The sequence below is a fragment of the Balaenoptera acutorostrata genome, chromosome 6 (assembly GCF_949987535.1).
Source record: "Balaenoptera acutorostrata chromosome 6, mBalAcu1.1, whole genome shotgun sequence".
Taxonomy (NCBI): domain Eukaryota; kingdom Metazoa; phylum Chordata; class Mammalia; order Artiodactyla; family Balaenopteridae; genus Balaenoptera; species Balaenoptera acutorostrata.
In genome coordinates this window covers 86,419,083-86,433,262 of record NC_080069.1, presented here as the reverse complement: position 1 = coordinate 86,433,262, position 14,180 = coordinate 86,419,083, and the positions used below count along the sequence as shown (strand labels likewise).

Here is a 14,180-nt window from a genome sequence, read left to right as displayed (position 1 = left end):
CCAGCATTTTTTGTTTGTAGGCTTTTTTTTTAAAATATTTATTTATTTATTTGGCTGTGCTGGGTCTTAGTTGCCACATACGGGATCTTCCTTGTGGCATGTGTGATCTTTTAGTTGCGGTGTGCAGGATCTTTTAGTTGCGGCATGCAGGCTCTTAGTTGCAGCATGCAGGATCTAGTTCCCTGATCAGGGATTGAACCGAGGCCCCCTGCATTGGGAGCACAGAGTCTTAACCACTGGGCCACCAGGGAAGTCCCCGTTTGCAGACTTTTGGTGATGGCCATTCTGACCAGTGTGAGATGATACCTCACTGTAGTTTTGATTTGCATTTCTCTGATAATTAGTGATGTTGAGCATCTTTTCATGCACTTTTTGGCCATCTATATGTCTTCTTTGGAGAAATGTCTATTTAGATCTTCTGCCCATTTTTTATTTGGGTTGTTTGTCGGTTTTTTGTTTTTGTTTTTTTTTTACATAGAGCTGCATGAGCTGTTTGTAAATTTTGGAGATTAATCCCTTGTCGGTTGCATCATTTGCAAATATCTTCTCTCATTCTGTGGGTTGTCTTTTTGTTTTGTTTATGGTTTCCTTTGCCATGCAGAAGCTTTTAAGTTGAATTAGGTCCCATTTGTTTATTTTTGTTTTTATTTTCATTACTCTAAGAGGTGGATCAAAAAAGATATTGTTGTGATTTATGTAAAAGAGTGTTCTGACTATGTTTTCCTCTAAGAGTTTTATAGTGTCTGGTCTTACATTTAGGTCTTTGATCCATTTTGAGTTTATTTCTGTGTGTGGTGTTAGAGAATGTTCTAATTTCTTTCTTTCTTTCTTTCTTTCTTTCTTTCTTTCTTTTTTTGTTCACGTGGTATGGCTTGCAGGATCTTAGTTCCCTGACCAGGGATCGAACCCAGGCCCTGTGACTGAATGTGCTGAGTCCTAACCACTGGACTGCCAGGGAATTCCCCTAATTTCTTTATTTTACATGTAGCTGTCCAGTTTTCCCAGCACCATTTATTAAAGAGACTGTCTTTTCTCCATTGTATAGTCTTGTCTCCTTTGTTGTAGACTAATCGACCATAGGTGCATGAGTTTCTTTCTGGGCTTTCTATCCTGTTCCATTTACCTATATATCTGTTTTTGTGCCAGTACCATACTGTTTTGATGACTGTAGCTTTGTAGTATAGTCTGAAGTCAGGGAGCCTGACTCCAGCTCCATTTTTCTTTCTCAGGATTGCTTTGGCTATTCGGGGTCGTTTGTGTTTCCATACAAATTTTAATTTTTAAAAAAAGATGACTTCTTTCCCAAAATGTTGTAATGCTTATTTGGTAAAAGAGGTCTTGGGGAGTGAGAGCTACAAATATGGAGAGGGAAAAAGAGTAATTCCTGAGTGTTACTGAACAGTAGACAGATTTCTAAAAATACTAGAAATTGTACTTGGTAGACCAAATAGATACATTTAAATGAGGATACCAGGAAATGCTGGCCATTGCTTTGCAAATGGTCATCTCTAAATTTTACAGATATTATGTCCAGTCACAGAAAGATCCATGGGGTTTTCCAATGTTTCTTGCCCTTTGGTCTACAGTGTAATTTCTCAAAGAGTGTTTACAATGAATGATGATAAGAATTATATATACAGAAAAAAATAAAACAGGAGGGTCATGTTCAGAACCCATATATATGGACACTTGATTTATGACAAAAATGAAACTACAAGAAGAGAGGAAAGAATGTACATTACAATAAATAATGCTGGAAAAATTAGACAGCCACAAGGGGGAAAATTATGTTAAATCAAAGACATTAAATAAAAAAGAATAATTCACACTGTGTATTTGACATCTCACAGTACAAAGCAGTGCTTCTCCAAGTGTGGCCCATGGACCACTTGCATCCAGGTCACCTGGGTGATACTTAAAGATATAGATACTTGAGCCTACCTTAGACTTGTTGGTTCTCTAGTAGTAAGACTTAAGAATCTGTATTTTTGTCAAACTCCCCTAGATGTTTTTTTAGTACACTAAAGCTTGAGATTCACCAGCAAAGCATTTTGCAGTTAGAAAAACAACTATATGAACCCCAGCTCTGCAAATTTATGGGCTAATTAATTAATCTGTCTAATGTAAGTTTTCTTCCCAGTAAAGTGGTGATAATAATAGCCTCATAGGTAAGTTGTGATGACTGAATGAGATATTGCATATACAGTGCTTACCGTAGTCCTGGTTGATAACAGACACTCCATAAATGTTAAAATTACTCTCCATATCCAGTAAACCTGCTAAAAATGATGTGTTTTCAATCATAAACAAAAAATTTCCATTGTAAAGTTATAATTTTGTACTAGTATTACTGTATATAAAGGACAGTACCTTTCTCGAGCATACTGACATGTAAGGGGAGAGTATTTGATCTTGTGAACTTGTTTGGAGGTAACATCTAGACAATATAGCTATTCATTCATACACTTGCACCAAAAAAATTGTGGTCCCATCTAAAAGATGCAACCTTATGGGACTTCCCTCGTGGCGCAGTGGTTAAGAATCCGCCTGCCAATGCAGGGGACACGGGTTCGAGCCCTGGTCCAGGAAGGTCCCACATGCTGTGGAGCAACTAAGCCTGTGCGCCACAACTACTGAGCCTGTGCTCTGGAGCCCATGAGCCACAACTACTGAGCCTGTGTGCCACAACTGCTGAAGCCCATGCGCCTACAGTCCGTGCTCCACAACAAGAGAAGCCACCACAATGAGAAGCCCGCACACCACAATGAAGAGTGGCCCCCACTCGCCTCAACTAGAGAAAACCTGTGTGCAGCAATGAAGACCCAACACAGCCAAAAATAAATAAATAAATTTATCAAAAAAAAAAAAAAGATGCAACCTTAGGTCTTGTGCATGTGATGCAATGAGGGACATCTGCCCCATGACCCCAATGAGCTAAATCACCTTAGGAATGAATGTATGGCAGATTAATTCATTCAGCAAACATTTACTGGAGGATTATGATGTTCCAGGTACTGTGCCAGACTCTGAGCATTAAGAAGAGAAAGATGTGGTCCTTCCCCTCCAGTAGCACATAGTTTATGAGATGTTGCAGCATGTTATCTTCACATTTACATGTATTACACATGCAACAATTTCTTTACACATTAATTACACATTAAGATTTTTGTTAAATGGCTAGGAAACTGGAAAAGCCTGTTTTTTTCGGACAGGCTTTTTTGAATAAGGGAAAAGAAAAATATTAAACAGTACATTTACTGTACCTAGCTTCCTTTTCTCCTCCTGCCCCCCAAAGCGAACATTTTTCTTTGAAACTTTGAAAACAATGCTCCATTTTCTTCTAGCACCCAGCACTGCTGAAAGTAAGTGTGATACAATGAGTAAATGAAGGAAACTGCCCGGTGAAACAAAAGCTACCTTAGCAGCTTCTCTGGTCTGTCCACTCATCTCCTTGCTCTTCAGTACTCAGGGACTAACTATCAGTGCTGGAAAGTGGACAGCTACTTCAGAAAGTAATGGGGAGGGCTTCCCTGGTGGCGCAGTGGTTGAGAATCTGCCTGCCAATGCAGGGGACACGGGTTCGAGCCCTGGTCTGGGAAGATCCCACATGCCACGGAGCGACTAGGCCCATGAGCCACAATTGCTGAGCCTGTGTGTCTGGAATCTGTGCTCCGCAACAAGAGAGACCACGATAGTGAGAGGCCCGTGCACCGCGATGAAGAGTGGCCCCCGCTTGCCGCAACTGGAGAAAGCCCTCGCACAGAAACGAAGACCCAACACAGCCAAAAATAGATAAATAAATAAATAAATTTTTTAAAAAAGAAAGTAATGGGGAAAAGAGTTGACGAATCAGGGCCCGACTGTGCCCACTCATAACCAGGAACACCTGAGATTCAGGTGAGACGTTTTGCAGAGACCGTCTATACCAGATTCCTAGGATTACCATAACTAAGTTCCACCATAACAAAGTTGGGTGGCTAGAACAACATAAATTTATTCTTTGCAGTCTGGAGACCAGAAATTCAACAGCAAGGTGTCAGCAGGGCCAGGCTCCCTCTAAGGGCTCTAGGGAAGAATCTGTTCCATGCCTCTCTCCTAGCTTCCGATAATTGCAGGCAATTCTTGGTATTCCTTGTCTTGTAGCTGCATTGCTCTAATCTCTGCCTCAAACATCACATGGCCTTCCTCTCTCTGTGTCATCTCTTCTTATAAGAACACCAGTCCTTGGATTATAGGCTCAATCTATTCTAAGATGTTCATGTGAATTTGACTAATTACATCTGAAAAGATCCTATTTCTAAATAATGACATTCTAAGGTTCCGAGTGGATATGAATTTGGGGGAGACACTATCCAACCCAGTCCAGTCTCAGGAGAGCATGGTCTTAGGGGAAGGCAGTGATAAGGGTTAGTTGAAACGCAGTCAGGCAGCAGATGGGAGCACAGGCCAGGAGACAGAAACAGCTGCACACTTAGCATCCAGCAGCACTGATCTATTCGGGATTGCCTTCCCACATGTTCCTACCTTCACTGACAGGGCCCACATGTCCATTTAGGCATAAGAGGCACAGGGTCAAGGTACCTTTAGGGGACCATGAAAATATTTCAATCTCTTTTAAAATCTAAAGAAAAACTAAATATAATCCAACCTGGATTATATTGATATTTATATCAGTATAGTCATAACATACAATTTTTAATATTTTTTATGGAGGAGGGGGCTCAGGAGAGGCTAAAGTGCTTAAGGCACACAAAAGTCATAATGCAGCCCTATTTACCAATGTTCATGCTCATGCTCTCTGGTGGAAATTTCCTCCCTCTTCCATCATCCATCTTACCCTTCAGGCCTCAATTTATGAATCATTTGTCTTGGGGAAACTTTCCTTGAGAAAATTTTCTCCTCCATCTCACCTCTATTCCATCCCCCCACATACTCACACCTAGCTTGGTTTATGTGCTTCTTATGTGCATAGCTCTATCACTCCGTCTCCACGTTGTGTTACAATGACCCATTTCTATGGAGTCACTCAGAGACTAAATATCAGGTACCATTGTGATGCACACGCTATTGGTGCTCCACCTAGATCCACTTTGTCATTATCGTGCCTCAGACGTCATGAGTGCAAGGCTCACACTCCAAGCCTCCCAGAGAAACTGTCCTTGCCTGACAGAACTGTCCGGCAGTGCTTGCGAGCTCACATTAGCCTCTACTCATCCCCACCTCCAAGGGTGGTCCATAGCTAACCAGTGACCGATAGCAGGGTTGTAACAGCCCAGCCCCCTGGCCAATGGGGAGAATAACTTGTATGGTACCATTCACTCTCCAGAGTTTCCCATGAAATCACATCATAGCTTAGCTTCTTCCCCTGCCCTATTCTGTTTCCCCAGCACATTTACAGCATTCCCTCAGGATTAAATGGCTTGCTAAGAATACCCACGTCAATCTCTGCTTCTAGGGAGCATGACCTGAGACATTTTGAACTGCCATGACCAGCATTAACAAACTGGCAAAAACTGTCTAATAAATGAACATATTGAATGAATGAATGAGTGGACAAATGAAGGGATAAATGTTGGAGAGACATAGAAGCAAGCATCAAAGACCTACACAGGCCTTTACAAGGGCTGAACTGATAATAAAAGAACTTCAGTCCTTGCTAAACTAACAACTTGTGCACAGGGAGAAAAGATAGGCATGTAGGCTCTAGAACAATGGCTTAAGACAGGTTTACTCACAAAAACTGGGGAAGAGTCTGACAATTAGACCTGAAGGACAATGCCTGCTGTGTGCCCGGTTAGTCACTTTCACGTATACCAACAGACTAAGATGATATTAAGCCACCAAAACTGATGGAGATTTCCTTAAATTCTCTCAGACCTGACTGGCCCAGAGCTGGGGACAAAATGAGTTTGCAAGTTTGGATTATGAGGTTAGTTCCAATGAATATTTGGAAACGATGATTTGTTGATGAAAGGCTGCCTTTGAAGACCTGATACCTTGCAATAGTACCCTGGTGATCCTAAAAGTGTGGTCCTCTGGAGCCAGTGTCAGACAAGCTGGGAAAATAAGAGAAGATTTCATGGCATGGAATTTCTATCATAGATATGGTTCTTTGTAATTTAAGCAGATCCTCTCAACCTTTGCAGCAGTTTTGGAGCTGAGCAGATGGCAGGGGAAGGCTTGACTAAGTGGTGAAGTTTCAGCTGCAAAAGGCAATTCCTAGAATGACAATTCAGAAACTCATTTCCCCCAACACTTATCATATTGGCAGAGGGTTCATGAATCTTTTTAGGAAAACGAGAAGGAAGCAGTGCATCAGAATAAGGCATCCTATGTTTGGTTAGGTTATATGGAAGCAAACACTACTGAATCCAATTCTTCCTTTGTGTTTGCTATTCCCAAGGCAGAGGGCCAGACTTGTTTGTAAATTAAATAATACCAAAAAAGCTAAAGCTCAGGGTCTGCAATCTAAAAGACCTCCAGCACACAAAGCAACTATTAAATTCATTCTAAGTTGCTCCAACCCTGGCCGGCATTACAGACCCCTGTAGTTTCCAGCTATATCTTTTAAAGCCCCAACCCCCAGGCCATGGACTGGTACCGGTCTGTGGCCTGTTAAGAACCGGGCCGCACAGCAAGAGGAGAGAGGCGGGCGGGCGAGCAAAGCTTCATCTGTATTTACAGCCGCTCCCCATCGCTTGCATTAGCGCCTGAGCTCCATCTCCTGGCAGATCAGTGGTGACATTAAATTCTCATAGGAGCACAAACCCTACTGTGAACTGCACATGCAAGGGATCTAGGTTGCACACTCCTTATGAGAATCTAATGCCTGATGATCTGAGGTGGAGCTGAGGCGGTGATGCTAGCGCTGGGGAGTGGCTGCAAATACAGTTTATCATTAGCAGAGAGGTTTGACTGCACAGAGACCATAGTAAATCAGTTGCTTGCAGACTCATATCAAAACCGTGTCAGTGAGTGGCAAGTGAAAACAAGCTCAGGGCTCTCACTGATTCTGCATTATGGTGAGTTGTATAATTACTTCATTATATATTACAATGTAATAATAATAGAAATAAAGTGCACAATAAATGTAATGTGCTTGAATCATCCCGAAACCATCCCCCTCCCCAGGTCTGTGGAAAAATTGTCTTCCATGAAACCGGTCCCTGGTGCCAAAAAGGTTAGGGAGCGCTGTTATAAAGAAACGACGAGTTTGTAGAAAGAACATAATCTGGACTCAAATCCTGCCTCTGATACTAAATAACTATATTATCTTGAACAAATTGCTTTTCCTTTCCGAGCCTGTTTCCACAAATGTAACATGGGGATGAAAGTGGGGGAGGGGATAATAGTAATCTCAAAGGATTATTGTAAAAATTCAGTGTGATAATGTTTATGAAAGTAACTGGCAAACAGTAGACTTTAAACTCATATCAGTTTTTCTTCATTTCTGTTCTGCCTAGCTTGGCAGAAGTTTATGTCAAAATAGCTGCGTTCTTTCAAACCATTTCAGCTCTGGCTCATCTATAATTTTTCCTTTATCTTCAAGTAACTTTAATATTAAAGTTTGAGTTCCTTGAAATTCCATAGCCCTTATTCTGTGTGAACGAAGCAATGAGGTCCGGCTTTTGGGATTTTAGTTTCGATCCTTTGCATTGTGTATGTAACAAACTATAAATGCATTCGATATTCAGAAACTATAAATGTATATTGTCTTTTAGTGAGGACTGAGGACTGGTTGTTTTAATTCAGTTTAAATTACTCAAATGCAACAAAAGTGTTATCAACTGAGATTATTTCTGTGGCAAATAATAGAAAAGCTATTCAACTGGCTTTAAAAATTCCGGGAATTTACTAGCTCCTGTAACTGAAAAGTCCATAGGACTTTCCATGGGTTGGTCCCAGGCATGGTTTGGTCTAGGCTGGCTCAATTTTTCTGCAGTTACCTCAGTTCTGTCTGCCTTCAAATGTTGGCTTTGTTCTTGGGCTGCCCTCATAAAATGACTGCCAGCAGCACTTATGGTGGTTCCGCAGTCACATCCAAGGGTAGAACAAAGGCCAAAGCCAGTTTTTGGAAACATCATCATACAAAAGTCCCAGGCTTCACTCTTACTGGACTATTCCAACACAGTGTCTGTAGGATGGGAACTGCTATGCTCTGACTGGCTTAAACCTGTACCAATCACTATGACAGGGAACTGGGATTATTCTGAGAGGCTTAGATCAAGCAGGACCCTCCTCTGGATCTGAAGATAAGGTTCATCCCTCCTAAAGTCCATGGTTGTCACTCAAGGAAGCTGAAATGGATGGTAAAGGAACAAATTCAATGTCTGCTAGAATTAAAAACTAAATTTTAGCAATTTAGTAGTGCTCCTAAATGTCTGGTTTTTCTTTTTGAAATTATCACTTATTTCACTACACTGAACTCTTTTCAAATAAAATATCACACTTTAGCATCCAAGGGCAATGTTACACTGAGAGTCAACTAATACAAGGCAAGACATCAGCAGGAATTTCAGGACATCAATATGAGAGCTCTTCTTTCTTGTTTTTTCTCTCTCCACTTTCCCCTATTTTTGTCTCCCTCTATTTTCTCATGAATTTTTTACTCACTTTCTTCCATCTATATTCCTCTTTTTCTTTTCTTTTTTTTTCTCTTTTCTCTTTTTATTTTATTTATTTATTTTTAACATCTTTATAGGAGTATAATTGCTTTACAATGGTGTGTTAGTTTCTGCTTATAACAAAGTGCATCAGCTATACATATACATATATCCCCATATCTCCTCCCTCTTGAGTCTCCCTCCCACCCTCCCTATCCCAACCCTCTAGGTGGCCGCAAAGAACTGAGCTGATCTCCCTGTGCTATGCAGCTGCTTCCCACTAGCTATCTATTTTACGTTTGGTAGTGTATATATGTCCATGCCACTCTCTCACTTCGTCCCAGCTTACCCTTCCCACTCCCCATATCCTCAAGTCCATCCTCTACGTCTGCATCTTTATTCCTGTCCTGCCCCCAGGTTCTTCAGAACCTTTTTTTTTTTTTTAGATTCCATATATATGTGTTAGCATATGGTATTTGTTTTTCTCTTTCTGACTTACTTCACTCTGTATGACAGACTCTAGGTCCATCCACCTCACTACAAGTAACTCAATTTCATTTCTTTTTATGGCTGAGTAATATTCCATGGTATATATGTGCCACATCTTCTTTATCCATTCATCTGTCGATGGACACTTAGGTTGCTTCCATGTCCTGGCTATTGTAAATAAAGATGCAATGAACATTTTGCTACATGACTCTTTTTGAATTATGGTTTTCTCAGGGTATATGCCCAGTAGTGGGATTGCTAGGTCATATGGTAGTTCTATTTTTAGTTTTGTAAGGAACCTCCATACTGTTCTCCATAGTGGCTGTATCAATTTACATTCCCACCAACAGTGCAAGAGGGTTCCCTTTTCTCCACACCCTCTTCAGCATTTATTGTTTGTAGATTTTTTGATGATGGCCTAAATAGATATTTCTCCAAAGAAGATTTACGGATAGCCAACAAACACATGAAAGAATGCTCAACATCACTAATCATTAGAGAAATGCAAATTAAAACTACAACGAGGTATCACCTCACACCAGGCAGAATGGCCATCATCTTTTTCTTTTCTTAATATGCCTTTTAAAATATGCAAACATAACAGGATGTGAGATTAGACATTTCTTGATGTCTAACCAGGAAATTTTAGCTAGAGCCTCAAAGCTATCAAAACAGATCATCATCTAGGGACACGTCCTCTCAGAAATTATTAAAAGAGGCCAAACTCATCCATTGCTCACCTCCCCAGCTGCATATGAAAGAGAAAACTAGAGATTCATCAGAAAGAAAGTTCTTCAAAGGTGAATTTATATGTAGAGATGAGAAAGGGATGTCTTCACCCAGCCTGGAGCCAACTGAAGAAGCTTTCAAGTGAATCACTCAGAAAAGCCAGAGCTTGTCAGATAAGGGAGGCTGGTATCTTACTTACTTTAAGCTGGATATTTTAAAAATTCCAGGGGAATTCCCTGGCAGTCCAGTGGTGAGCACTCGGTGCTTTCAATGCCAGGGCCCAGGTTGGATCCCTGGTCAGGGAACTAAGATCCCACAAGCCATGTGGCACGGCCAAAAAAAAAAAAAAAAAAAAATCCATAATACTGGAGTTTGGTGGGACAGGGTAGGAAAGGAAAGAGTGAAAGTACAGATAATGCCCATCTTTCCCACTGCCAAACCCCAAGCTTTGAGTCAGAATTAAGCTGAGGAGAGAGCAAAGAACTTGGGCGAAACTTTTAAACTGTATGCAGGATGGAGAGCCATTGTGTGGGGTTTTTTTTAGATTCAACTAGGTTCTCTAATATTTGAAAATATAACTCTTCAATAATAGCCAAACATGATTCTGCCTGAGCTGTTTTCAAGAGGTGAGGAAGCAAAAGTCCTAAAGCATGTTGTTAGTTGTAGGAATATTTTAAAAATGTTTTGCCTTACATTTTAATGTAAAGAAAAAAGTTGTTTACTAATTGTACCCCCACTAAATTCAGTTTATGTAATAAACTTACTATAGGAATGCAAATTATCATATATGCATCTTCAATATACTTTCTCTGAGCATACCTCAATAATGCATCAGTGGGGTCCTCCAGGAAATGCGGAATTTTCATACAGAGCAATTGAGGAGTTTACAAAGATTTGGGGCAGTGGGAGGCTAAGGTCAGCGAACGGAGGAAGGACGGAGAAACACCAGAGGGAGACTTAGAGAGGCCTGCAGAGAGAAGGGGAGGGAGTGGTCACCCAAGCCCAAAGAGGGATGGAGCTGAGCTTCTCTCTGATGTGCTGGTGCCTTGGATAGCAGCAGGCAAGGAAGCCCAGCCGGTGCTGGGCACAGAGCAGGATGGAGACCAGTGAAAAGCTCAGTGGGATTGGCAAATAGAGAATATTCAGCACATAGATTTCATTTTCTAAATTCTAACAAATATCACTGTAACTGATACAGAATACTCAAAGTACTTAAAACTGGTGATAAAGTAGAATTTCCCCATTGAGTCTCTTAGCAAAAACAGAATTACATTCCTCAAGGAGAAAAAATTAACCACAGGCCAATGAAATCGGCCTTAAGAGTATACAAAATGTATTTAAACACAAATGTTACTCACCTAAAATTCACCTAAACATGTGATACAAGTTAATCACCAAAACAAATCTGGAAATAAAAATGCTGAAAATGAAAACCAAAGAAACAGGGACCCTATGTAAGATCAAAAATGACACAAGCCGAAGGCCCACTTGGCCCACGCTGACCTGGCAGCACAGACTATTAAAGTACCATCTCTTTCAACATCTTTGCTCAGACAGGCCCTCAATGGTATATTTTCTGACACCTAGGCAGTCTAAAATCATGATAAAGTCACCTGTATTCCTAGGAATACAGAAAGCTTTGTCATTCTTAGCATCTCAAAAGATCACTTTTCCCCTTTGCATCATTTTTCCATTACTCTCTGCATTCTTACCTTTGTGAACTTAGAGCAGGGCACCTAATTTTTCCACATCTTTGTTTTTTCTCACTGATGAAATAAGGACGCAAGATTTGTTCAACTCGTTCTTTCCCCAACCGATCCCTCCAGTTGGTTCTCACATTCCAACCATACAACACTCAGTCTTTCTCTCTCTGAACTCAACTAAGTGCAGAGTTCTGTGTTCTGTCATTGCTCTGCAAAAGCTTCCTCTCTGTCCCCATCACACACACACGCACACACACACACGCACACACACACACACCCTTCCACCACTCCACCGTCCAAGGAAATCCTTCAAGGTCCACTTTAAATGTTATCTCTTCTCTCAACCCCCCACTAATCTTGCCCCATTCCACACCCCCAAGCCCAATATGATCAATAGAGTTGAATATCCCCTCTCCTCTGCTCACCTGGTACTTAGTCCCCTTAGAATGGTCTTTATTACCTACCTCACAGTTAGCTCTTTCGGTGACCATCTTCCCATTAGACTGATAGATCTTGGAGGCAGAAACCATGCCATTTATCTCTGCATCTCCAGTGGCAGAGGGAAAAGGTTTATGCCTAAAGAAAGAAAAAAAAATATCTGAAAAGGTTTTCAAGATCTTTTTAAGGTTTTGTAAGCAATAGAAATAACCCCTGTGCACTCCCCTCTGCTCTACTGGTACATTAGGGCCAGGGCTACAAGGAGATAGATGGTGGACATGGACACGGGCTTCCCCTTTGACCAGAAATCAGGTCAAGGCCACCTCAAAATCCATCTAACACAAAGACAAGAACAACATGTAATAAATTAAAACCACCTTTTGCTACTTAATTCTTAGCTATGTTCTACATGTCAAGTTGCCTTAACATGAGAGGTGGCTGTTCATTAATATCTTACTGTTTATTAATGAGCGCTGTGTTTACAAAGTGGGTTGTGCTGCTACACATTTACACAGTTATAAATAAAGCAAACTGCCAAGAGATTAGCTGTGGAAGATCTGAGATTTTGTTTTCACAAGGACTTTCCCAGTCACTTCACGCTTATGGCAAATTCATGACTGTACCCTAAGGTCTATTTAGCCTAGACTAAGCGGCTGTCACCAGCCCCATTAATGCCGCAGCAAACTCAGTGGAGCTGCTTACAGACCAGGGAGGAGAATGATGTCACTTTGCTTTTAACAGACACCATTCTGAAGTCTTTGCGTTTCCTTTGCAGTCAGCAAAGACAGACCCCAAGTTCAGGAAGAGAAGTTTCTGACTATAAACTTTCAAGACTTCCCTTCCTGCCCACCCATCTCTTTTGAGTCATGTTGACTATGCTCATTAGATGGGTTACTCATGTACAGTAAGTTCCTATTATTTGCAACCCATTGTTCTCTAAAACTGCTTTGTAAACTATAAAGGGCTTTAAAAATTCACTTGTTTTCCTGCCTGAGGTGAGGACAACTCCTCCTCCAGCTGAAATTATCAGCACACAAGTCACAACTAACCACCAGTGAGGACAGACTTTCCCTGATTTCTAAAGCAACACATTAAAGCGGAAAGAACCCTTTATTTAGTGAACTAAAGGCTTAGGCCCAAATTCTGGCTACATTACCAGGGCTTGGACTAACCTGAGGTGAGCAAGGGGCCCAGGGAGCAAAATTTAAGGCAACCCTCACTCTCAGATCTCCCTGGTCCTGCCCCATCCACTATAACCTCTGAGAATTTTTTTTTTTTGAGGGCAAATTCATATAACACAAAATTAACCATTTGGAAGTGTACAATTCAGTGACATTTAGTAGAGTCACAATGTTGTGCACCCACCACCTCTATTTAGTTGCAAACATCTTCGTCACCCCAAAAGGAAACCTCATACCCATTAAGTAGTCACACCTCATCCGTCCCTCCCTCCAATCCCTGGCAACCACCAACTGCCTTCCTATCTCTATGGTTACAACATGTGTGCTTTTGAGTAGCAGTACTAATAACCAAGTTACCTTGTGCCAAGACACTATTTGAAGAGTTTTATGTGCATTAATTCAATTAATCCTCACAAAAAAACCCAATGAGGTAGACACTAATATCCCCAGGTGAATGGCTTATTATTTAATTCTCTAATTACCATTTCTTCATCTGTAAAATGAAGAAGACAGCAACACTCTAACAACAGTTTGCTAAGCACATTTATGTGAGAGGCATTGTTCTAAGTCAGGAATAGCAATAGGATTCAACTCTAACTGGGAGTGACTTCCTGTAGAAAAGAGGGAGAGGAATTCTTGAGCTAGCTCGCGGGACAGAGTGTAACCATCGACTCGTGATGTCTGCCATGGACAGAGGATTGGGTGAAGTGCTGTAAGAAATGGAGATTTGCTCTCCCTCCTAGACAAGTAAGGGAAAAAAAAAAAAAAGACAAGTAAAATCAGACTCTGCCTCAGTCCAGAACAAGAAGGAAGCAATTCCATGTGAGTGTAATGAGGCAGTGAAGGCAGTTTGTACAGTGTTAAGAGCAGAGGCTTTGGAATTTGAAACAAAACAAAATGGAACGTGTTAAATTCTCAACTCTGCAGCTCATAGGTAATATCTTGAAAATGTTATCTAACCTCTCTTATTCTCACTTTCTCTTTTGTAAAATAGCTAATAAATCTAATTCATAAAGTTCTGGTGGGAATGACATGAG

The 14,180-nt window shown here is 41.0% G+C and overlaps 1 protein-coding gene across 1 annotated transcript in view; it reads right to left on the bottom strand.

Moving 5' to 3' along the window:
- LOC103019235 (spermatogenesis-associated protein 31D4-like) overlaps window positions 1-14,180 on the bottom strand; it is a 215,289-nt gene that overhangs the window by 31,355 nt on the left and 169,754 nt on the right. Inside the window, exon 5 of the mRNA XM_057549053.1 lies at window positions 11,989-12,100. The gene's annotated coding sequence lies outside the window, so the exon portion shown is untranslated. The remainder of the gene's footprint in view (window positions 1-11,988; window positions 12,101-14,180) is intronic.